Source organism: Sciurus vulgaris (genome assembly GCF_902686455.1).
Source record: "Sciurus vulgaris genome assembly, chromosome: X".
NCBI lineage: Eukaryota > Metazoa > Chordata > Mammalia > Rodentia > Sciuridae > Sciurus > Sciurus vulgaris.
This window is the reverse complement of record NC_136471.1, coordinates 106,723,219-106,747,249: the sequence shown is the minus strand read 5'-3', so window position 1 is coordinate 106,747,249 and position 24,031 is coordinate 106,723,219. Positions and strand designations below refer to the sequence as shown.

Below are 24,031 nucleotides of genomic sequence, written 5' to 3'. Positions count from 1 at the left end.
TCAAGACTAAATATTTTGTCTTCAATATCTGAGGTTCTGTCTTCCAGGTGTTCTCTCCTATTGGTTATGCTTTCTATCGAGTTTTTAACTTGGTTTATTGTTTCCTTCATTTCAAGGATTTCTGGGTTTTTTTTTTCAGTATCTCTAACTCTTTATTGAAATGATCTCTTGCTTCCCATATTTGCTCTTTTAATAGTTAATTGGTGGAATCCTTTAATGCCTGCATTTGCTCTTTCATCTCCTCCTTCAATGCCTGCATTTGCTCTTTCATCTCCTCATTTGCTTTCCTGATTGTCTTAATTATGTACATTCTGAACTCCCTTTCTGACATTTCTTCTGCTGTGCTGTCAGTGGGTTTTATTGATGTTGTATCTAGGTTTGTTTGGGACATTTTCTTTCCTTGTTTTCTCATGTTGGTCAGATATCAGTGGGACTCTGAGATATTGCAGATTTCCTCTTTGGCTTATAGTGTCCCTGTAGATTTCTAGTATATCACCTTCCAACCTTCATTATCCTGAAGTCTTGGAGGAACTTGATAATGTAGTGCTTCAGAAGAAAGCTGCCCCTAGCCTGCTACAGGTTCCAGGGCTGGCGGCTGGCTCTGTGCGGAAAAGCTCTCACTGGGCGGCCTGCTCCAAGAAGCTGGCTGTGGATTGAGTCTGCTGCTGGAGGGAGCAGGGCTGCTTGGGGAAGTCTCTAGCTGCCCTGCCCTTGTCCCAAAAGCTGCCTGCGGGTTGGGGCCTGCTGCTAGGTCCGGGGCTTGGAGCTGGCTCTTTGAGGAAAGGCTCTCACTGGGTGGCCTGCTCCGAGAAGCTGGCTGTGGAACGAGCCTTCCACTGGAGGGAGCAGGGCTTCTTGTGGAAGATTCTAGCTGCCCTGCCCTGCTCCAAGAAGCTGCCCCTGTCTGGGCCTGCCATCTGAGCCGAGCTTCACCTTGTGGGAGAGACTCACGCCACGGCTCTATGTTAGTTTGAGTCTCTCAGTGCCACCCCTTGTTGAGTCCTGGGTTCTGGCATGACGGGAGATGCAGTCACCCTCTACTCCGCCATCTTGGATCTAACCTCATGAGTTGTTTAATCACTCATAATTAAATAATAGTTACATCAATTTGTTTGTTATATCTCTTATTTCTGTTATTTGTTCAAACAGAACTATAGGCCCATCCATAAAAGATATAGTGGGTTGTCAGAATTTCTTCTATATCTATCTTTTTAGCACTGGACTAATTTGTTGGTACCATAGGGACAAATTCTGATCTCTGTAGTTAAGAGGGCTATATTTAGAATTTTTGCATTAATATTCAAGAGTGAGTGGGACTGGACTGAGCTAGATCCATAGGTTTCCTATGTATTATTATATTCCGATTTCAAAAAATAAGACAAAACTTGCTCTACAGAGTTAATTAGCTATTAATGTTTTCATACCATGGGAAATTTAATACAGCAGATATGTTATAAATTGACAGCTTTGTCATAAAATTATCTTAATTCAAGAATTTTAGAAGGAGTTAATTCTTACTATTCAATTTTCTACCCTGATTTACTGAAATTTTGAATATTTTAAGTAAATTAAATATGTAAATACTTAAATTAAATAAGTAATTTTCAGAGGAAAACAATGTACTAGATATGCAAAATCATTATCAGACAATTTTGACAGATAGTTTCATTGTAAAAATTACTCTTCATGCAGTTAATTTTTTTCACGTGATAGAACAAATAGGTTTGTGGAACCAACAAAAATCCTGCTTTTATATATAGTACTTTCACTCCCCTTTATGATTTAGATGAGTCATCCCCCAAAAGCTCATGTGTGGGACAATGCAAGAAAGCTTAGATGTGAAAAGATTGTGTTATGTGAGCCTTAACCTAATCAATGCATTAATTTTCTCATGGGGCTTAGTTGGGTGGTAACTGTAGGCAGGTAGGATATGGCTAGAGAAGGTGGGTCATGGGGTGTGTCTTTGTGGTATATATTTTGTCCATGGTGAGAGGAGTCTTCCTCTCTCTTCTTCCTGGTGGCCATGTCCTGAACCACTTTTCTCCACCACAGTCATCTGCCATGATATTCTGCTACACCTTTGGCACACAACAATGGTGTCAGCAGTCTACAAACTGAGACCTCTCTAAAATCATGAGACCCAAATAAACTCTTCTTCCTCTAAAATTGTTCTTGTCAGTTTTTTTGTTCACAGTGGTGAAAAAACTGACTAAAACACTACCTGTTAAAGGGTTAAGTGTTATTTAAAAGCAGACTTGGATTATTTGTGCATATATAGTGAACATTCTAAATAAGGCAACCATGAAACTTTTAAAGACATAATTTATATGTTAGAAAAAAAGAGAAAAAAATACTCAAAATTACAAGAGGTAGAAAATGACCAGAAGATTGAAATAGGAATAAAGAATGAGGGCAATGAAAAGAAAATAGTAACAAATATGGTAGAGTTTAATTCAACCATATCTACAATCACTTTGAACTTTAATGCTCTAAGTACATCAATTGAACGAGACACATTATCAGAATGGATAAAATAAACAAAACACCAAGACCCAATTATATGTTGTCTACAGGAAATCACTTAGCACTCATTTATGAAGACAAATATTGATGAAAAGTAAAGGGATAGTGAAAGATACAAACTGCTATCACTAATCAAAAGAAAGTGTAAGTAGCAATATGAAGTTCAGAAAGAAGAGACTTTGGAGATAAGAGGGGCATTACATAATGAAAAGGACTCATCCACTTCTCTCTCTATATATATACACATATATACTTTGATTTGTGTGTGTACCTTCAATTTGTGTATGTGTGTGTGTGCATCTGATCCCATTTCATCAACATGGTTATTCAATTCTTACTTTAAAACCAGTATCTTGGTACTCAGAACACACCATTCTGAATACTCAAAATCCACTCCCTTAGGAAACCACCCTGATAAGATAGGTATTCCATAATTCAAACTATGCATTCTATAATATTGATTGAATACTTTTTACATGCCAGTCACTGTGCTAAGTACTGTGAATATAAGCATGAAAAGAAGAGATAGAATTACTCCTCTCACAGACCTTACAGACATCAATATTTAGAATAGATACACATAATGGGTTAAGTAAAAATCTGGCAAGGGCCATGATGAGAGAATTGCTCAGTTACGAAGGTACTCTAGAGAAACTCAAAATCCTTACATACAGGGGCATATATTGTTTTTGTGTACAGTATGGTAGAGGAAAATGCTCTAGTCATAAAGGAGACCATAGAAAAAGTATTTATGCTGGAAAAACTCAAGAAGTATAGGGTGGATCAGACATAGAGGGAAAGATATTTAGAAATGATAATAAAGCCATTGGCAGGGTCCATGCCATATGGGTCCTTATAGAATTTATCCTCACAGTCTTTGGATTCTATGGACAAATTTTACACATGGGAGTGACAATATTGAATATTGAGTTCATAAAGATCACTATGGCCACAGTGTCAGTGGTGTTTTGGGAAAGGAAGGGAACATTATAGGAAGGAACAGGTTAGTAGAAATCTTTGCATTGATCCTGGGATGACATTATCACAGTCTGAATATGGGTAATTTCAGTGGAGAGGGAGAGAAATGAATGGGTTTGACACAAATTTAGATAGCAAAAAGGATAGGAATTAGAGGACCAGAGTGTGAAAGAGAAAACATTGTTAAGGATGGCACTTATGTTTCTAGATTAGGCACCAGGATGTTAGGTACAATGAGATGATGTACTTGGAAATCGGAGACAATGTGAGAAGGGAGAGTTCAGTTTGGGCCATGTTGTTCTGGTGGAGCCAGGAAGAATTCAATTATGTAGAAGGAAATGAGAGGGAGGGGGGTATGAAAAATGGTGGAATGAGACAGACATCATTACCCTATGTACATGTATGACTACATGAATAGTATGAATCTACATCATGCACAACCATAGAAATGAAATGATGTACCCCATTTGTGTACAATGAATCAAAATGCAGTCTGTAAAAAATTTTAAGATAAATAAATAATTAAATAAAAATAAATTTAAAAAAAACATATCTAGTAGACAGTTGAACAGAGTAATGACTCTCTGGAGAGGTTTCTAGGCTGGAATATAGCCCACAGATTATAAACGAAGCTATGGAAAAGAGAAGAAAAAAGTCATGTTGAAAAAATAATTTAAAAGGAGAGGTAGATGAAGCAGAGGGATGCTCAGAAGGAAGAGTCAGAAAAGTTAGAGGAGATCCAAGAAATACAGCATGTGGAAGACCAGAGAGACATTTTTCTCACTCAAGCCCCACGTGGGTCAGGGATAGAATTCCTGTCAGAGGGATGAGCTAGCTGTAAAACAAAAGCTGCAAAATTTATTTATCAGACATAAAGACAAAATTATCTTAAGAGCAGGGGTGTGATGGTTGAGCCGTCCAGAAGGGTTTGGCTCTAACAAAAGAAAGGAGCCCACACTTGCTTAATCTATAAAGGTACAGATCAAAAGGGACCGGTAGGAGCAACTTCAAGAAAAACAAGATGGGGGTGGGTAGAGGAAAGTAAGCTATTTGGCTCTAGCAAGTCACTCTCACATCCAATGCTTGTGTTTGAACTTGAACGGTGAGCTAAAGCAGGATAACCACATGACTCAGGCATTCTGGAACAGACATTATCCAGAATAGTTATCAATAACCCTGCCTTGTTTCAAGATGGCAGCCTAGAGGGTGGCTGCATTTCATGTTGCTCCAGGACTCAGGAGTCAAAAGAGGAGATATTGAGAGACTTGGGACCAACTCAAAGCAGCCGGGTGAGTCTCTCCCATTGGGGAGGCGTCCCGGATGGGGCGGTAGTCCCGGAACGCAGGGAACTTTGAAGTAGAGCTGCTCTGCGAGACGCCCCTCCCCCCGCTGGAGCAGTAAACTGGGACAACTGGGAGCATCGGAGAGGAGGCCGCTCAGCACAGCGCTGGGACTCAGAGCAACCACTGGGACTCCGGCGGCTGCCCAGGGGAGGAGCGGCGAGGAGAGCTGTTTGGACTCAGAGCGACCACTTCTGAACACTCCTGCCCTGAGGAGGAGGAGGAGGAGCATGGCCGCTTGGATTCGGAGTGACTGCACCAGAGCTACAGGCGGTTGCCAGAGGAGAAGCGGCGCGGCGAGCTGTTTGGACTCAGACCACTTCTGAACACCGGGGCCTGCCCTGAGGAGTAGGAGGAGGAGGAGCGCGGCCGCTTGGATTCGAAGTGACTGCACCAGAGCTACAGGCGGTTGCCAGAGGAGAAGTGGCGCGGCAAGCTGTTTGAACTCAGACCACCTCTGAACACCGGGGCCTGCCCTGGGGAGGAGGAGGAGCGTGGCGGGTCGTTTGGACTCGCAGTGACTGCATTAGAGATCCAGGCGGCTGCTTAGAGGAGGAGGCAAGTGGTGAGTTGTTTGGACTTAAAGCGACCGCTCCTGAACACAGGGGGGCTGCCTGGAGGAGGAGTGCGGTGGATCGCTTGGTCTTGAGTGGCCACACCAGAGGTCCGGGCGGCTGCCCAGAGGAGGCGTGCAGCGGGTCACGTGGATTCAGAGCCACTCAGAGCAACTGCTCCTGAACACCCGGGGGGTTACCTGGAGGAGGAGGAGAACGGGGAGGGTAACTTCGACTCGGAGTGATTGCCCAGGGCTACGGGCGGTTGGTGGGAGGAGGAGGCACACAGTGAGTTGCTCGGGCTCCTAGTGACCGCACCGGAATACTGGGCGGCTGTCTGGAGGAAGAGGCGTGCGGCAGGTCTCTGGGACACAGAGCGATTGTACGGGGCCCCAGGTGGCTGCTCAGAGGAGGGGCCGCATAGCCAGGTGATTAGGTGCAGAACAGGGTCCCAGGATCTAGGAGGCTTCTTGGTGGAAGAGCCTCACAGAGACACGCTTAGGGCGGAGCGAAGGTTCCAGGCCTGCGGGCAGATTCTCTGAGGAGGGGAAGCCTAAGGAGATTCATCTGCGAAGGGTGAAGCTCCCAGGCCCAGGAGGTAGGGCCAGGCCCCTGGGAACTTTACAGAGGAAGGCAGCCCAGCCCAGGCGGTAGCTGTAAATTGAGGGGAACCTCTAGGAGGGGAACTGACCAGTGAGACCTCCCCACCGGGTGAGTCTTCCCTGCCGGGTGAGGTTTCCCACAAGGACGGTAAATCCAGAGACATAGGCCCAAACAGGCCTTGCCTCAGCCCGCAGCCTAGTTCCCCTTTAGATGACCATTGGTCAACAAGCGGAGGCACCTCTGCCCACTAGCAGGGAATATACCCCACCCGAAGGCCACCACTCCTAGAGAGGCAGCTTCTTTGTGGCGCACCACATTATCAACTTCCTCCAAGACTTCAGCCTACTGAAGGCTAAGAGGGGATATATATAGACATTATCCAACTGTGAGTTCCTAAGGCCAGATATTCCTGGTTAATGGCTTGAATTACCCTGGGTTCTCATATGAGTCATCATGGATGACTTCCCACACATTTTGAAGAAAGAAATATTCACAGTGTTAAGTGGTGTTCAGAAGTCCAGTAACAGCAAATAGTGGAGGAATACTTCTACCTCTTACGTTTCTTTCCTTTGAAAGGAGCTAAAATATTCTATCTACTTTCCTCTAGTCCTCTCTTCCTTCTGTCTGGGAAGTGGAGTGATTCGTCTGATGGGTTAATTTAGAAAAAGAAATCTGATATATGTGGTCTTTTACTCTTTGTGAATGAGTTGTTTATTGAGAGATTCTATAGTCTTTCTTCCCTGATGTCATCCCTGGACACTCCTCCATAGCAGCTAAGAGGGAGGTAGAATTTTAAGAGTAAGAGTAAATAAGATATTTGAAATGAGGCCCCTGAGTAGTGGGATTTTTCCACTAGGGAAATGAGTGGCCTAAGACAAAAGAGAGTTCAATACCCTGCTTTCTGACAGGAATCAAAGGATAAATCATGGGTTGCAACTCATATTTGGCAATTGGCATTCTAGAGGAACCCTACCTAATCTACTCTATTTCTTCTTAAAATTAGAGAAAAGATCATCCTCTAAGATTAAGGCAGAACAGAATGAAATAGGTTTCATAATAGTGATAAAGATTTGAAGAAGCAAGAGTTAACAACTAGAAAAAAATGGATAAAATTATAGAGACAATCTCCAAATCAACACTGAAGATGAAGACTTTGTCAATCTGCAGGGGTGGAATTTTGTCTCACTCTCAACAGTGGTGAAAGATCTAGATGTGGAAGGATACATGAATAGGTTTTTTCTAGATAATTGCAACTAAAGAATATATGGGTTTTAGGTATTGTAAAGAGAGATGAAGTGATAAGTAATTGAATCTAACTTAGCAAGAAATGGAGTTAGAACCATGGGAACATATGGGTTGAAGGATAGGCAAATGACAATTCCCCAATATGAGAATGATGGGACAGGCATTTGGGGTCAGAGGGCAGAAGTTTCAAAGCATGGTTTCAGAATTAGAGAAGTTCTGGGTGGAGACAGCTTCTAGGAAAAATTCATAGAATTGGTGGTAGAGTAGAACATGAATGAGAACCACTGATACTTAAGAAACTGAGGTTTTCCATTGTATATACAATATTTTCTTTATCCATGTGATATATATATATATATATATGAATATATATATATATATATATATGAATGAAATGGATAAAATGGGGAGGACATCATGCTAAGTGAAATAAGCCAGACCCAGAAAGTCAAGGGTCTAATGTTTTCTCTCATATGCAGAAGCTAGAGAGAAATGAGGAAAAAAAAAGGGGGGAATCTCTTCAAAATAGAAGGGACAACAGTAGAGCAGAGGAAAAGGATCAGGGGAGACAAGAGAGGAGGCAAAGGGAGAAGTACTGAAAAACGAAATGGAGCAAGTCATGTTATACACATGTATAAATATGTCACAATAAACTCCACTATTATATGTAACTATAATGTACTAACAAAAACACTAAAAAAGAAACTAAGGATCTCAATTTAGAGTTCTGAATATTGCAGTTGTCCAGAGCATGGCAATAATCAGAATGAAGCTGGGCACAGTGGTGCTCACCTATAACCCCAGCTACATGAGGGGCTGAGAAAGGAGGATCACAAGTTTGAAGTCAGCCTCAGCAACTTAGGCAGACCCTTTCTCAAAACAAAATTTAAAAAGGGTTGGGGATGAAGCTCAGTGGTAGAGCATTTTCGTAGTATGATCAAGGCCATAGGTTTGATCCCCAGTACTACCACACACATTCAAAAAAAGAAAGAAAGAGAGAGAGAGAGAGAGAGAGAGAGAGAGAGAGAGAGAGAGAGAGAGAGAGGAAGGAAGGAAGGAAGGAAGGAAGGAAGGAAGGAAGGAAGGAAGGAAGGAAGGAAGGAAGGAAGAAAGAAAGAAAGAAAGAAAGAAAGAAAGAAAGAAAGAAAGAAAGAAAGAAAGAAAGAAAGGAAGGAAGGAAGGAAGGAAGGAAGAAAGGAAGGAAGGAAGGAAAGAAAGAAAGAATGAATCATAATGAAGACAGAGAGTGATTGTGGGGCTAGTTTTCAAATGACTGAAATGAAAAGACAGAATTGATTGAATCCAGGAATGAGATTCATAACAGGAAATTAAGTCACATGACTGGAGATCAAATGGAACAAGAGAACTTAAATAAGGATAGAGGTGACAAACTCTGGAAGGAGCAATGAATTTAAAGAGGAAGTTGACCTCACCTCCTGATATACAGTTTTTGAAATATGGGAGACAAAATGGTCACCTCATAAGAAGATGGTATGTACTTTATAGAAAAGCATAGAAGGAAAGCTTGGAAAGGGCTTTCCATAAATATTTGAAAAACAAGTTGGTTTACAAGCATATTTAAAAAAATTAGATATCTGTGTTTCCCCATGGACACTGCATATAAAGATAGGTATGTACACATAGGTGAAGATAACTAAAATAGTAAAATATTGACAGCAGATATCTTTGAAAGTTAGCATTATGTTGAACCTTTCCCCTTTGTTTTAAACCATCCAGGTGGTTTAAAATAAGTATGTATTATTTTTATAACCAGAAAAGCAATGCAAGGATTTTAAAAAAAATATGAGTATCCATAGTGACAGCATGAACAAAGCCTGTTATTTTAACTTTATTCTAACTAAATGAATTTGGATGTCATTAGATGAGGATATGTGATAAATATCATCCAAATAGAACAAGTCAATATGTGCATGTAAATTCTCAGAGAATGCATTATGTTAATACTTAGATGTGCAAAATATCTCAAATTGTTTGCATCTTTTATTTACCCTGGTTTTTCCCCCTTTAAAGACTTCCAATTTCCAAAGTTCTTGATGATTTAAATATGCTAAAACATCCTTCAGATAATAAAGATGACCAGCCCACTTTAGGTGCTTTATAAAAACATTTTCATTCATAATCATCAGGATAGAGATATAGATGCCCTGTAATTAATGAAAATAACTCATTAAACTCAAACTGGATGTTGTAATTAAGTGACTCCAAAGCACTGAGTGCTAATGAACATAACTTATTACAAAATTAACTCAGAAATTGAAAACTTGTTATTCCTGACCTTAGCTATCATAACATCTGGATGATAGCATTTTTCTATTCCATTATAAATCTCCTACTCTCCTTTCTATGCATAACTTCTGTAATTTTTCTTTTAGTGTCAACTAAATGAACTCATCCTAGGTTTACTTTTCCTTAAAATATTTTTAAGAGAACCATAATGCATGAGAATTTTAACTTATATCTTATGATATATGACTTGCTCAGAATAATGTGATTAAACTATTGGATCACAGAAGCAAGGACTTATCCCAACAGATAAAAGCAGTCAATTATTTTCTGAAGGAAGCAATTCACTAAGGTTTTAGTGATTTCATTACCCTCCTCAAATTGATTGATTGCATCCTTGCCATTTGTTTGTCCTTAATTTGGGGGAAGATTCCATAATATTCCTCATACTTTTTTGGATTCTGTTATATTCCTCATGCTATTCTTTAATGAATAAAGCATCATTCAACTTTCAAACATTTCAGGAGACATTGTTGCTGTCATGATGAAAAATTTCTGATTCTATTCATATTGTTCTTTCATAATATGCCTTCAATTCCTTTGTTGCCCCTTTCTGCTAATATGAGAGGCTCTCTTTTGTCAGTTCTAAAAAATATTAAGCAGTGATTGAAAGAGTTTTGTAATTGAGCAGAGCAACTATGTATTTATTAAAATGGTTCACTGAATGCGTCTGCTATCCATTGCCTTGCTGTAGCTGTTTAATCAGTGGGTGAAGAAACTTCTTTTGTCTTCTAGTTAATACATGTGTATTGTGTTAAGAAAAAGACACAATCTTTAGAAGAGCACTATTACCCAGTTGATACCTTAGTGTTAGCCTGTGGGACCTGAGTAGAGGGCTCAACCATGCAAGACTTTGACCTACAAAACTATGAAATAAGTGGATACTATTTAAAGCCATTTAATTTGTCCTCAATTGGAAGCAAAACAAGGTCAACACATATGTGTGATTATTTTGCATGATTTTAAATTCTTTAACAGAATAAATAATTACTAATTCTATATTTATTTAAAATATAAGATTGATCAAAACTTCTAACTGATCCCCTGCATTTAAACATTAATTACTTTTATCATATACAATGTTTTATTCACAGACATCATTGTCGTTGATATCATAAAGTCAAAAGTATTATGTTGGTTTTAGCAATGATTCCAGAAGGAGTTGGAGAAAGAAAATAAGAAATACTACTTTAACAAAAGCTATCAATGTTCTGCCCTTGTGCTCTTATCTTCTGAGATATTATGTACTTGTGCTGTGCCCCCATCCTCTGGGTAGCATGGTAGAGTATCTGTAAAATTTGTCAGAGAACTACCCTTGGGCTACTGGAGCTTAAAATCAGAAAAGCCTGAAAGTTAATGTTCCCTGAGGCAGGCCCATAATCAATATCTGTCTGGTGTGGGAATTTCAAATCCCAGCTTTTTTGCCTCAAACTGAAAAAAACAAAACAAATACTGTTTAGTCATTTCAGTTCCAGAGAACACCATAAGATCAGGCTTAAGCTAAGACTTTGACTTAAATCCCATACTTTTGTGGGGTGATTGAGTCTGATTCCTTGCTATGGTTGAATGCAGCCCCTCTAAACTTCAGGTATTGTCAAAGTAGTATTATTAAGAAGTGGGGCCCTTACAAAGTAATTAGGCTACAAGGGCTCCTCCTTTCTGAATGAGATGAGGCACCATCATAAACATACTTGACAGGGTGAATTTGTTCCTTTTTTCTCCTTCTAACTTCTTCAATGTGAGTTCCCAGTGTTCCCCTTCTCCAGAGAGGAGGATGTAGCATTCAAGATGTCATCTTGGAGACAGACAGGAGCCCTTATTAAATGATAGTGCAGTCTCAAATTTCTCAACCTCCAGAATTGTGAGAAATAAAATTTTGCTCTTTTTAAGTTATCCAGTCTCAGTTTTTTTGCTGTAGCAACATAAATGGACTAAGACACTCCCCTACACCTTTACTTTTTTTCTTTTTTTTTTTTCTGGGAGCATTTCTCTAATATATCACATATCCATGAATCTTCATTTAAATGTTGATTTGTGGAACATCACCCAAGACAAACACAAAGTGAATAAACAAGATGCATTATCAATTCATTAATTTACAAAAAGTTAAAGAACTAATGAAAGTAAATATGAAAATGTAATTTTATTCTATTCAGAGAATCAAATGGAAATGAACACAATATTCTCTTTTTTTTTTTTTTACAAAATTGTTTTGTTGAAGATTATCACATTTGATTTCAGATGCTCCTGGGAAAAGAATAATTGTCAAACTAACATGATTACATTCTTCTATGAAGCACATGATAAGAAATTATACAAGTTATATAACACAGACAGGGATGATTCATGTATCAGAATCATTAATATTAGGATATGTTAAAACAGAAGATGGACTTGTAGTTGGTAATATTGTTTTAAAAAAATGTTTCCTAGAAAATATATGGTACTTTGTTCAGGAAACAATGGCAATAATTATACATTCCCTATGCCAATTCAGATAAGAGGGATGATTTGATGTAAATATTGATGAAAGTTATGGGAATAGGCTGCTATTCATGCCAGGCCCTGTATTAAGCACCTAACATTCATATTTTAATTCCATAAATTGTCTCAACAATCTTAGAGATTATATGTTATTATCTTTCTCAACCTTTGTTTATAATACTGATCTTGAAAAACTCAGTCATATAATTAGAGAAAGAAAAAAAATCACACAATTAGAAAATAGGACTAGGTATGTTCAAGTTCACCCTATCTAAAATAATGCTAACAGTGCATGGCAGTGGTTAGTCTGTTGTTCTATCTTACTGCACACGTGCTCAGATTTAGAAAATCTGGATAAAGTTATATCAAAAATGATGCATTTAACTGGTTAAGTCCCAAGTTTTGAATTCTGCAAATATTTCAGTAAAATTGATGCAAGTGCATTAAAATAGGTTAGAAATCATAGTCTAGAGATTAGGTATATTATTATATTAATACTGTTATATTACCATAATACAGTTATACTCTTCTCATTCTATAATTATATTGCATAATTATATTATGCTTTATATACTACATCTACATTTTTATAGATGTTTCACATCTGGGATAATGGAACAAAATGGGTTAAGCACTTTTAATCCTTTTCACTAAAATCTTAATTATGTTATTAAACAAAATACATTTTAATAATTTCTAACTGTTCTATAATGTGTAATTTACATTTCATGTTAGAAAAATACTTTAAATGAGGGCCTTGGTGCTAGAAGCTATAAATATTTCCCTGAGTTCTCAGAAAGAAATATATTTGATTTGAGATGGTGCCCAGAGTAATTATTAACTAACATATGCAAAATTGTCTTGACCAAAATGTATTTATGGAGAATATGATAAATTCTTACAGAACTAGAATGTTTATAGTTTAAAACAATAAAAAAAACGGTACTCTTGAACTCTAAATGGCATTATAAAATGTGACATTAAAATAGAAATCCTGGCAAATTTTTATGTCACGCTTCAGATACAAATTTTATGTACAAAATACTGATATTTAAGTGAAAAATTTAAACAATAATTACAATGGATACAAATACATAAGTCAAGTGTACTATTTTTATCCTTTCCCATTCAGACACATCAAATACTTAGTCTTAAAATTTTAACCACCACTTCAACTCTGTATTTAAATTTTTTAAAAACTTACAGAAGAGTTGAAAAACTAGAACAATAAATAAACATCTTGCTCAAGTTTACCAATTAACATTGAGCCACATGTTTTCTCTCTTCCTCTGTCATCATTTCTTTTGTTTGTAATTTATTTTCTTAAAGTATATTCATGTATACACACACATACACATACAAATTCATATGTAAATAGTTTCTATCTTTCAAAAACAAAAATTCTGTCATATAATAACAATGCCATCATCACAGCCAAGAATTTCACAATTATACAGCAACATTATTTAATTTATAGCCCATACCCTAAAGTCTCAATGTTGTCAGGGTCAAAACTGGGATTATTCATTAAATTTGCTCTCCTTTTAACCAGGACAGCTTTCCAGTTTTGTCTGATCCTTCATGGCACTAATTCCTTTTAAAGAGTTGAGGCTCAGCTAAGTGATTTCTCTGATTGTCTTCTCATGACTGGATACAGTTTAAACATTTCTGTCTAGAAAAAAAAAGCATATATGTCTAAATATAGTTCTCATTTTGTTCCATCAGGAAGCATAGCAAGTGAGAATGGCATGTTATTAGTGGTAATGATTTTGGTTATTTGGTATTGTGGTGTCCACCAGGTATCTTCGTGTCAAAGTTGCTTTTCCTTCTGGGTAATTAATAAGTATCTCAAAGTAACTTTGAGTCTGTATGAGCCTCTCTTTCCTTACCAATTTTTCTTCCAATAATACTGCAGATTAAATTTTTGTTCTCTGTGTGGGTTGTGTAAAGCCTTCTGGAAGAGCTCCTGCAAGCATCTAGGCCAGTGGATCTCAGGGCTGAGAACCATTGAACCAGGCTCCCAAACCCATAGGTGGAGTGCAGGTCAGCAGCACCGTGAGATGAACAGGAAACCAAATGTCTTTTGCAGCCCTAAGAGGAAGTGAAGGTGTTGTTTTATGCATTATTATAAATTTCCAGAATCAGTAGATCTTCATTTAAATTAAGCAGTAAGAATCTAGTACCAATCTTTTATACAAACTTTGGTGCATGCATGCTATCCTCTGATATCACAGGAAACCAACTCCTCTACATTTTTCCAAAGGATGGCCAAAAATACCAGTCTTTTAGAATCACGAGAAAGTAAGAATTATGCTACAGTTGATCTGTTTCTATTCAAATCAATTATTCTTATGTTAACAGTTTTACTATGATGCATCCTTTTTGAATAACTTTATTTCCAAACATTAATCTTTTGCTGATTCCCATTTTATAAGATTTGAGTTAGTCCATCCAAACAAATCATTTGACTAATTTTTACTAGGAATTTAATGACAAGAATCTGTTGACTTCTAGTATAAATCAGTACACAATAAATATTACAGTTCTATTATTGTGATCCTAAAAATATATTTTATAATGCTTGGGCTTTTACACAACAAATGCTCTCAACCCCCTGTTAAACTCATTAGGATTAAGGAACGATGCCTTTAGGACCTCCAAATCTTAGCCTGTTTTGTTATTGATTTCTTACAAAATAATGTAAGAAGAATTAAAGCATAATTCAGAGGTATTTCAAATCACATCAATAATCAATGGGTTTTGAATGAAATTCAAGAACTCTCTAAATCAGTAAATCATTTTAAACTGCTGTTAAGAAATTCAGATTTATTTGCTTCATTTGTATCTGTAGAAGTTATCAATTCTAGTGTATTTTTCTAATGTGTATGTAAATGTTAAATAAACATGGTTATAGGGATATCAATATTTTCTCCGAAGGAAATGTATCAGAAAATTAATAAGTAATCTTTGGGTGAACCATTGAGACTATATGAACATCCCTTTCCTCATTAACCTTTTACCTGGAGGCTATAAATACTTTTGTTGTGCAACATGTAAGAATATCTCATCCCTTGGGAGGTCATTTTATTAGCTGGTAATAAAGTACCAGAGATTTTGAAGGATGTATTTATATATAATGAGTTAAATCTGCCTCAAATTTCTAGAGAAAAATGCAACTCTCATTCATTTGTATATTAATATAGTAACCCTCCTTTATCCCTACAGTTTCCGTTGCCTTATAGTCAACTACAGTCCAAAAATTTTAAATAAGTCCTAAGATGTAAGTAACTTTTATTATAATACATTGTTATAACTGTTCTATATTATTTTATTTCTTTATTGTGAGTCACAGTCTCCTTACGTTGTCTGGGCTGATCTCAAACTCCTGGGCTAAAGAGGTCCTTCCACCTTAGCCTCCAGAGTAATAGGGACAAAAGGTGTGTACCTAGCTTATTTTATTTTATTATTAGTTATTATTGTTAATCTTACTGAGCCTAATTTCTACATTAAACTTTATTGTACTTTTGTATGTAGGAAAAAATATAGTATATGTAGGGCTCAGTTCTTTCTTGGAATGTATCCTCCATGGAGACATGGAGGGGGAACTACTTTATCCTTATGATGCTAATTGGGACTTAATACTATTTCTTGCTTCAAAAAAATGACGCTTCTGAATATCACAAAACTAATTATGGGTTATATGTGAAACTACAGTGGCACCTATTAATCTATAAGAAAGCTAAAGTATCTTAGAGATCCTTACGTTGAATGGTAAGAAATGGATAACTACAAAAACGGAAATTCATTTGATGCAGCCCAGTACATTTATCTTCCCAATTTTAATGCACACATTTACAGACACACATGCACCTGCCTCCCCTCCCCCCATTATTTTCTGTGCCTAGGCCCAAGCATATAATACTGTCAATACTCTCAATTTTATTTTACAGTTCCCCGTACTGCTAGATTGTAAGAAAGAAGTCAATGGCAGGTATAAAAATATGAAAGCATACAAAAATATCCAAATGGGGGGGAAAAAAACAAAAACCTAAAGTTAATCAATCAGGAATTTGTTTTTTTTTTTGTTGTTGTTGTTGTTGTTGGTACTGGGGTATTCAACTACTAAGCCATGCCCCCAGCCCTTTTTATTTTTTATTTTGAGACAGAGTCTTGCTAAGTTGCTTATGGCCTCACTAATTTGCTGAGGCTAGCTTTGAATTTGTGATCCTCCTGCCTCAACCTCCCAAGTTACTGGGTCAATCAAAAATTTTTAAGTACGCAATGGAGTTTAACCAGTAAAATACTAATGATAGGTTCATAAATCACGGTTTTGAAAATAAATTACATAACCATATGTAAAACATTACAGAAAGTATGTAAGACTCCCTGTTAATCACCTCATTCATTACCAGAGGAATAATAATACTCTAACCTCAACTCTCTAAACCTTCTCCATCATTAGTGAAGTTAGGACACTTTTATCCTTGCCTTCCAAAATTATTTTAGGGATAGAATTTTGAAGTGTTAAATTAAATTTCTATGATAAATTGTTTTGTAATTAGGGTATTTTATTCATTTTCAATGGTATCTGAGGTATATGAAGTACTATGATGACCTACCAAAAATATGCTATGTACCAAAATTTATATTGTTATATATTTCTTATCTTAACAGAGGTTCTGCTCCAATGGGTATTACTGGAAAACTGATCTTATGTTCTATTGCAAATGACTTTAATACATAGAAACAGGAACAGATCAGAAAAGGAGCAAGATTCCATGGCATGGTTTCTAGAAACAAATCTCCTTACTCCTTATATGGTTGTTTGTTTACACATTTCTCAAGACTGCTATACCAAAAGTGACAGGTTGGCAAAACTGTCCATGCCTATATATGGTTAAGAATTTATCGTGCAAATTATTTGGAGAAATAATTTGCAACTCTATCTATAGGGCTGAATAAAGTGAAAAATAGATGAAGAAGAAAAAACACTGAGGCAGTTCTTTGAAACTGCTCATCATTATGAAACCCACTACCACCACCATCACCACCCAAAACAAATGCTTATTACTATTCATAAAGTTTTAAGGAAAGACTTAGAAAATAGTGGAATGATTTTGAATGACTATACTCACTTAAAGGAAGTTTATTACAGAAAACAAACCCTTCAGCAAGCTTTCTAATGCAGCTTATACAATCTACACCTATACAAATATTTATCAGTTTAATAACCGGTAACAAGTTTATTTGTATGTAACTTTAATTACACAAAATAATTAATTATTATGTTTATTTAAACATTTAGAGTTATCATAACTGGTAGATAATTGATTAGGTCAACTTGTAGGACAAGTAAATTTTAGTTCTGAGAGTATAATGTTTATATTTATGATAGTATAGCTCATCCATGATGTTTCAGCATGCAAAGTTTTCTCTATCATGTGTGAGGAGAGGAAAAATTGTTTTGTTAGTTATAAACTTTTAGAATTTCAAATTATTAATTTTTAACAAATCAAAGAGACAGCTTTCTCTCTAATATATAATTTTTACTCATCTGTTTTTCGATATCCTTGAATGAAGAGAACAAGAAGTATGATTAGAGCTACTCTTCCAGACATTATAGCAACATGGACTAAATGTTATCTGCAGCCCAAAAAGCCACTTTTCTTAAAAAATAAAAATGAACATTTCCAAACTCGGTGTAAATGAACTAATTTAGTACCCTAAATGATTTAACTTTGATCCCAGTTTACCTAAGACCAGGCAAGTGTTTATCTTCTAGTTGTTTCATTTTGGGAGCTTAAGATCTGAGAATTCTTCTTCAGGGAATATCAGAGTTCCATGAATATTTACCGTGTGTAGAAATTTATGCTCACTCATCAAAATCTTGAATATATATTATTTTCACATTAATTATATGATTTGTTAGATCACCTAATAGTCTAGTAAGATAAGTAGAAACTGCAATTTCAATAAAACGTTTGAGAAATTGAAAATCTCTCTATACTTTCACTATTTTAAATCATTATCTTTCATTAAAAATCTATCAATATATATTTTCTTTACAAAAGCATATACCTATGGGAAAATTCTATAATCAACTGTTAACATAGTTTAAAATATCAGTTTCATAAATGAGTTGTGGAAAAAAGGAAAAAATTTCATTCCCTAAATATACTTAAGTTTGGGTAAAATCCCATGGATGTATGTTATGTATGTGCATAAATACTATAAATTCATAAACTCTTAGAGTCAGGGATTGAGCTCAGTAGTAGATCACTTACCTATCAGGTGCAAGGTTCAAGTCCCTGGGTTTGATCCCCAGCAACACAAGAAAAAAAATTTTTTTTTTTTTTTTGTTTTTTTTTTTTTTTTTTTATTGTAAACAAATGGGATACATGTTGTTTCTCTGTTTGTACATGGCGTGAAGGCATACCATTTGTGTAATCATACATTTACATAGAGCAATGTTGTTTGATTCATTCTGTTATTTTTTTCCCCTTCCCCCCACCCCTCCCACCCCTCTTTACCCTCTATACAGTAGTTCCTTCCTCCATACTTGCCCCCCTCCCTAACCCTAACTCTAACCCTTCCCTCCCCCCCATTATGTGTCAACCTCCACTTATTAGCGATATCATTCGTCCTTTGGCTTTTTGAGATTGGCTTATCTCACTTAGCATGATATTCTCCAATTTCATCCATTTGCCTGCAAATGTCATAATTTTATCATTCTTTATGGCTGAGTAATATTCCATAGTATATATATACCACAGTTTCTTTATCCACTCATCAATTGAAGGGCATCTAGGTTGGTTCCACAGTCTGGCTATTGTGAATTGAGCAGCTATGAACATTGATGTGGCTGTATTTCTGTAGTATGCAGATTTTAAGTCCTTTGGGTATAGGCCAAGGAGTGGGATAGCTGGGTCAAATGGTGGTTCCATTCCAAGTTTTCTAAGGAATCTCCACACTGCTTTCCATAGTGGCTGCACTAATTTGCAGCCCCACCAGCAGTGTATGAGTGTACCTTTCTCCCCACATCCTCGCCAACACCTGTTGTTGCTCGTATTCTTGATAATCGCCATTCTAATTGGGGTGAGATGGAACCTTAGGGTGGTTTTGATTTGCATTTCTCTTATTACTAGAGATGTTGAACATTTTTCCATATGTTTGTTGATTGCTTGTAGATCTTCTTCTGTGAAGTGTCTATTCATTTCCTTAGCCCATTTGTTGACTGGACTGTTTGAATTCTTGGAGTAGAGTTTTTTGAGTTCTTTATAGATTCTGGAGATTAGTGCTCTATCTGAAGTATGATTGGCAAAGATATTCTCCCACTCTGTAGGCTCTTTCTTCGCATTGCTGATAGTTTCCTTTGCTGAGAGAAAGCTTTTTAGTTTGAATCTATCCCAGTGGTTGATTCTAGCTTTTATTTCTTGTGCTATGGGAGTCCTGTTAAGGAAGTCTGGTCCTAGACCAACAAGATGAAGATTTGGACCTACTTTTTCTTCTATAATCTGCAGGGTCTCTGGTCTGATTCCGAGATCCTTAATCCATTTTGAGTTTAGTTTCGTGCATGGTGAGAGATATGGGTTTAGTTTCATTCTGTTACATATGGATTTCCAATTCTCCCAGCACCATTTGTTGAAGAGGCTATCTTTTCTCCATTGCATATTTTTGGCCCCTTTGTCTAATATGAGAAAATTGTATTTATTTGGGTTTGTGTCCGTGTCCTCTATTCTGTACCATTGATCTACCTTTCTATTTTGGTACCAATACCATGCCGTTTTTGTTACTATTGCTTTGTAGTAGAGTTGAAGATCTGGTATTGCAATACCCCCTGTTTCACTCTTCCTGCTAAGGATTGCTTTAGCTATTCTGGGTTTCTTATTCTTCCAGATGAATTTCATAATTGCCTGCTCTATTTCTGTAAGGTACGTCATTGGGATTTTAATTGGAATTGCATTGACTTTGTATAGCACTTTAGGTAGTATGGCCATTTTGACAATATTAATTCTTCCTATCCAAGAACATGGAAGATCTTTCCATCTTCTAAGGTGTTCTTTAATTTCTTTCTTTAGTGTTGTATAGTTCTCATTGTAGAGGTCTTTCACCTCTTTTGTGAGATTGATTCCCAAGTATTTTATTTTTTTCGAGGCTATTGTGAATGGGGTAGTTTTCCTAATTTCTCTCTCTGAAGATTCATCACTTATGTATAAAAATGCGTTGGATTTATGGGCATTGATCTTGTAACCTGCTACTTTACTGAAATCACTTATGAGTTCTAAGAGTTTTCTGGTGGAATTTCCAGGTTCCTCTAAATATATAATCATGTCATCAGCAAACAGGGATAGTTTGAGTTCTTCTTTTCCAATTCGTATCCCTTTGATTTCTTTGGTTTGTCTAATTGCTCTGGCCAGAGTCTCAAGAACGATGTTGAATAGAAGTGGTGAAAGAGGGCATCCCTGCCTTGTTCCAGTTTTTAGGGGGAATGCTTTCAGTTTTTCACCATTTAGAATGATATTAGCCATGGGCTTAGCATAAATGGCCTTTACAATATTAAGGAATGTTCCCACTATCCCTATTTTTTCTAGTGTTTTGAGCATGAAGGGGTGCTGTATTTTATCAAATGCTTTTTCTGCATCTATTGAAATAATCATGTGATTCTTGACTTTAAGTCTATTAATATGGTGAATTACGTTTATTGATTTCCTGATGTTGAACCAACCTTGCATCCCTGGGATGAAACCCACTTGATCATGGTGCACTATCTTTTTAATATGTTTTTGTATGCGATTTGCTAAAATTTTGTTGAGAATTTTTGCGTCGATGTTCATTAAGGATATTGGTCTGAAATTTTCTTTCCTTGATGAGTCTCTGTCTGGTTTAGGTATCAGTGTGATATTGGCTTCATAGAATGAGTTTGGGAGGGTTCCCTCCTCTTCTATTTTATGGAATACTTTGAGAAGTATTGGAATGAGCTCTTCCTTAAAGGTTTTGTAGAACTCGGCTGAGAACCCATCTGGTCCCGGACTTTCTTTGTTGGTAGGCTTTTGATGACTTCTTCTATTTCAGTACTTGAAATTGGTCTATTTAAATTGTTTATGTCCTCCTCATTCAGTTTAGGCAATTCATATGTCTCTAGAAACCTGTTGATGTCTTCGAAATTTTCTATTTTGTTGGAGTATAGATTTTCAAAATAGCTTCTAATTATGTTTTGTATTTCCATCCTGTCTGTAGTGATATTTCCCTGTTCATTCCGAATTTTACTGATTTGGGTTTTCTCTCGTCTTCTCTTTGTTAGTGTGGCTAAAGGTTTATCAATTTTGTTTATTTTTTCGAAGAACCAACTATTTATTTTGTCAATTTTTTGTATTGTTTCTTTTGTTTCAATTTCATTGATTTCAGCTCTGAGTTTAACAATTTCCTGTCTTCTACTACTTTTGGTGCTGTTCTGTTCTTCTTTTTCTAAGGCTTTGAGCTGTAGTGTTAGGTTGTTTATTTGTTGAGTTTTACTTCTTTTATTAAATGCGCTCCATGAAATAAATTTCCCTCTAAGTACTGCTTTCATAGTGTCCCAGAGGTTTTGATATGATGTTTCTTTGTTCTCATTTACCTCTAAGAATTTTTTAATTTCCTTCCTAATATCTTCTGTTATCCATTCATCATATAATAGCATATTGTTTAATCTCCAGATGTTGGAATAGTTTCTGTGTTTTACTCTTTCATTTATTTCTAACTTCAATCCATTATGATCTGATAGAATACATGCTAGTGTCTCTATCTTCTTGTATTTGCTAACATTAGCTTTGTGGCATAATATATGGTCTATTTTAGAGAAGGATCCATGTGCTGCTGAGAAAAAAGTGTATTCACTCTTGGTTGGATGGAATATTCTATAAATGTCCGTTAAGTCTAAATTATTGATTGTGTTGTTGAGATCTATGGTTTCTTTGCTCAATTTTTGTCTGGAAGATCTGTCCAGTGGTGAGAGCGGCGTGTTAAAATCACCTAGTATTATTGTGTTGTGGTCTATTTGGTTTCTGAAATTGAGAAGGATTTGTTTGACATACATAGATGAGCCACTGTTTGGGGCATAGATGTTTATGATTGTTATATCTTGCTGATTTATGCTTCCCTTAAGCAGTATGAAATGACCTTCTTTATCCCTTCTGACTAACTTTGGCTTGAAGTCCACATTATCGGAAATGAGGATGGATACTCCAGCTTTTTTGCTGAGTCCATGTGCATGGTATGTTTTTCCCCAACCTTTCACCTTTAATCTATGGGTATCTTTTTCTATGAGGTGAGTCTCTTGCAGGCAACATATTGTTGGATCTTTCTTTTTAATCCAGTCTGCCAGTCTATGTCTTTTGATTGATGAATTCAGGCCATTAACGTTCAGGGTTATTATAGAGAAATGATTTGGTTTCCCGGTCATTTGGTTCATTTTTAAAATTTTGTTTATTTATTTGTTTGACACAACTTGTTTCCTCCTTTATTTGACAATTCCTTTAGGATAATTCCTTCCTTTGCTGATTTGCTTCTTTGTTTTTCATCTCTTCCTCATGGAATATTTTGTTGAGAATGTTCTGTAATGCTGGCTTTCTTTTTGTAAATTCTTTTAGCTTTTGTTTATCATGGAAGGATTTTATTTCATCGTCAAATTTGAAGGTAAGTTTTGCTGGGTATAAGATTCTTGGTTGGCATCCATTTTCTTTCAGGGCTTGAAAAATGTTGTTCCAGGACCTTCTAGCTTTTAGGGTCTGGATTGAAAAATCTGCTGATATGCGTATTGGTTTCCCCCTGAATGTAATTTGGTTCTTTTCTCTCACAGCCTTTAAAATTCTGTCTTTATTTTGTATGTTAGGTATTTTCATTATAATGTGCCTTGGTGTGGGTCTGTTGTAATTTTGTGTATTTGGAGTCCTGTAAGCCTCTTGAACTTGATTTTCCATTTCATTCTTCAGATTTGGGAAATTTTCTGATATTATTTCATTGAATAGGTTGTTCATTCCTTTGGCTTGTTTCTCTAGGCCTTCCTCAATCCCAATAATTCTTAAATTTGGCCTTTTCATGATATCCCATAGTTCTTGTAGATTCTGTTCATGATTTCTTACCATCTTCTCTGTTTGTTCAGCTTTGTTTTCAAGGTTAAATATTTTGTCTTCAATGTCTGAGGTTCTGTCTTCCAGGTGTTCTATCCTATTGGATATGCTTTCTATGGAGTTCTTAATTTGGTTTATTGTTTCCTTCATGTCAAGGATTTCTGTTTGGTTTTTTTTCAATATCTCTAACTCTTTATTGAAATGATCTTTTGCTTCCTGTATTTGCTCTTTTAACTGTCGATTGGTGCGATCAATCAATGCTTGCATTTGCTCTTTCATCTCATCATTCAATGCTTGCATATGCTCTTTCATCTCCTCGTTTGCTTCTCTGATCATTTTAATTATGTACATTCTGAACTCCTTTTCTGTCATTTCTTCTGCCATGCTGTCATTGGGTTTTATTGATGTAACATCTAGATTTGTTTGCAGCATTTTCTTTCCTTGTTTTCTCATGTTGTTCAGATATCAGTGGACCGCTGAGATATTGCAGATTTCCTCTGTTGATTTACAATGACCCTGAAGATTTCTATATATATCCCCTCTTAGCCTTCAGTAGGCTGAAGTCTTGGAGGAGGTTGATAATGCGGTGCTCCACAAGGAAGCTGCCTCTCTAGGAGTGGTGGCCTTCAGGTGGGGTATATTCCCTGCTAGTGGGCAGAGGTGCCTCCACTTGTTGACCAATGGTCATCCAAAGGGGACCTAGGCTGTGGGCTGAGGCAAGGCCTGTTTGGGCCTGAGTCTCTGGTTTTACCGTCCTTGTGGGAAACCTCACCCAGCAGGGAAGACTCACCCGGTGGGGAGGTCTCGCTGGTCAGTTTCCTCCTAGAGGTTCCCCTCAATTTACAGCTACTGCCTGGGCTGGGCTGCCTTCCTCTGCAAAGTTTCCAGGGGCCAC

General features: G+C 36.7%; 1 long non-coding RNA gene across 1 annotated transcript in view; it reads right to left on the bottom strand.

Annotated features, from left to right (window-relative positions):
* The window catches only part of LOC306650734, a 1,184,502-nt gene that overhangs the window by 493,475 nt on the left and 666,996 nt on the right, over positions 1-24,031 (bottom strand). The gene's annotated exons all lie outside the window — the stretch shown is intronic.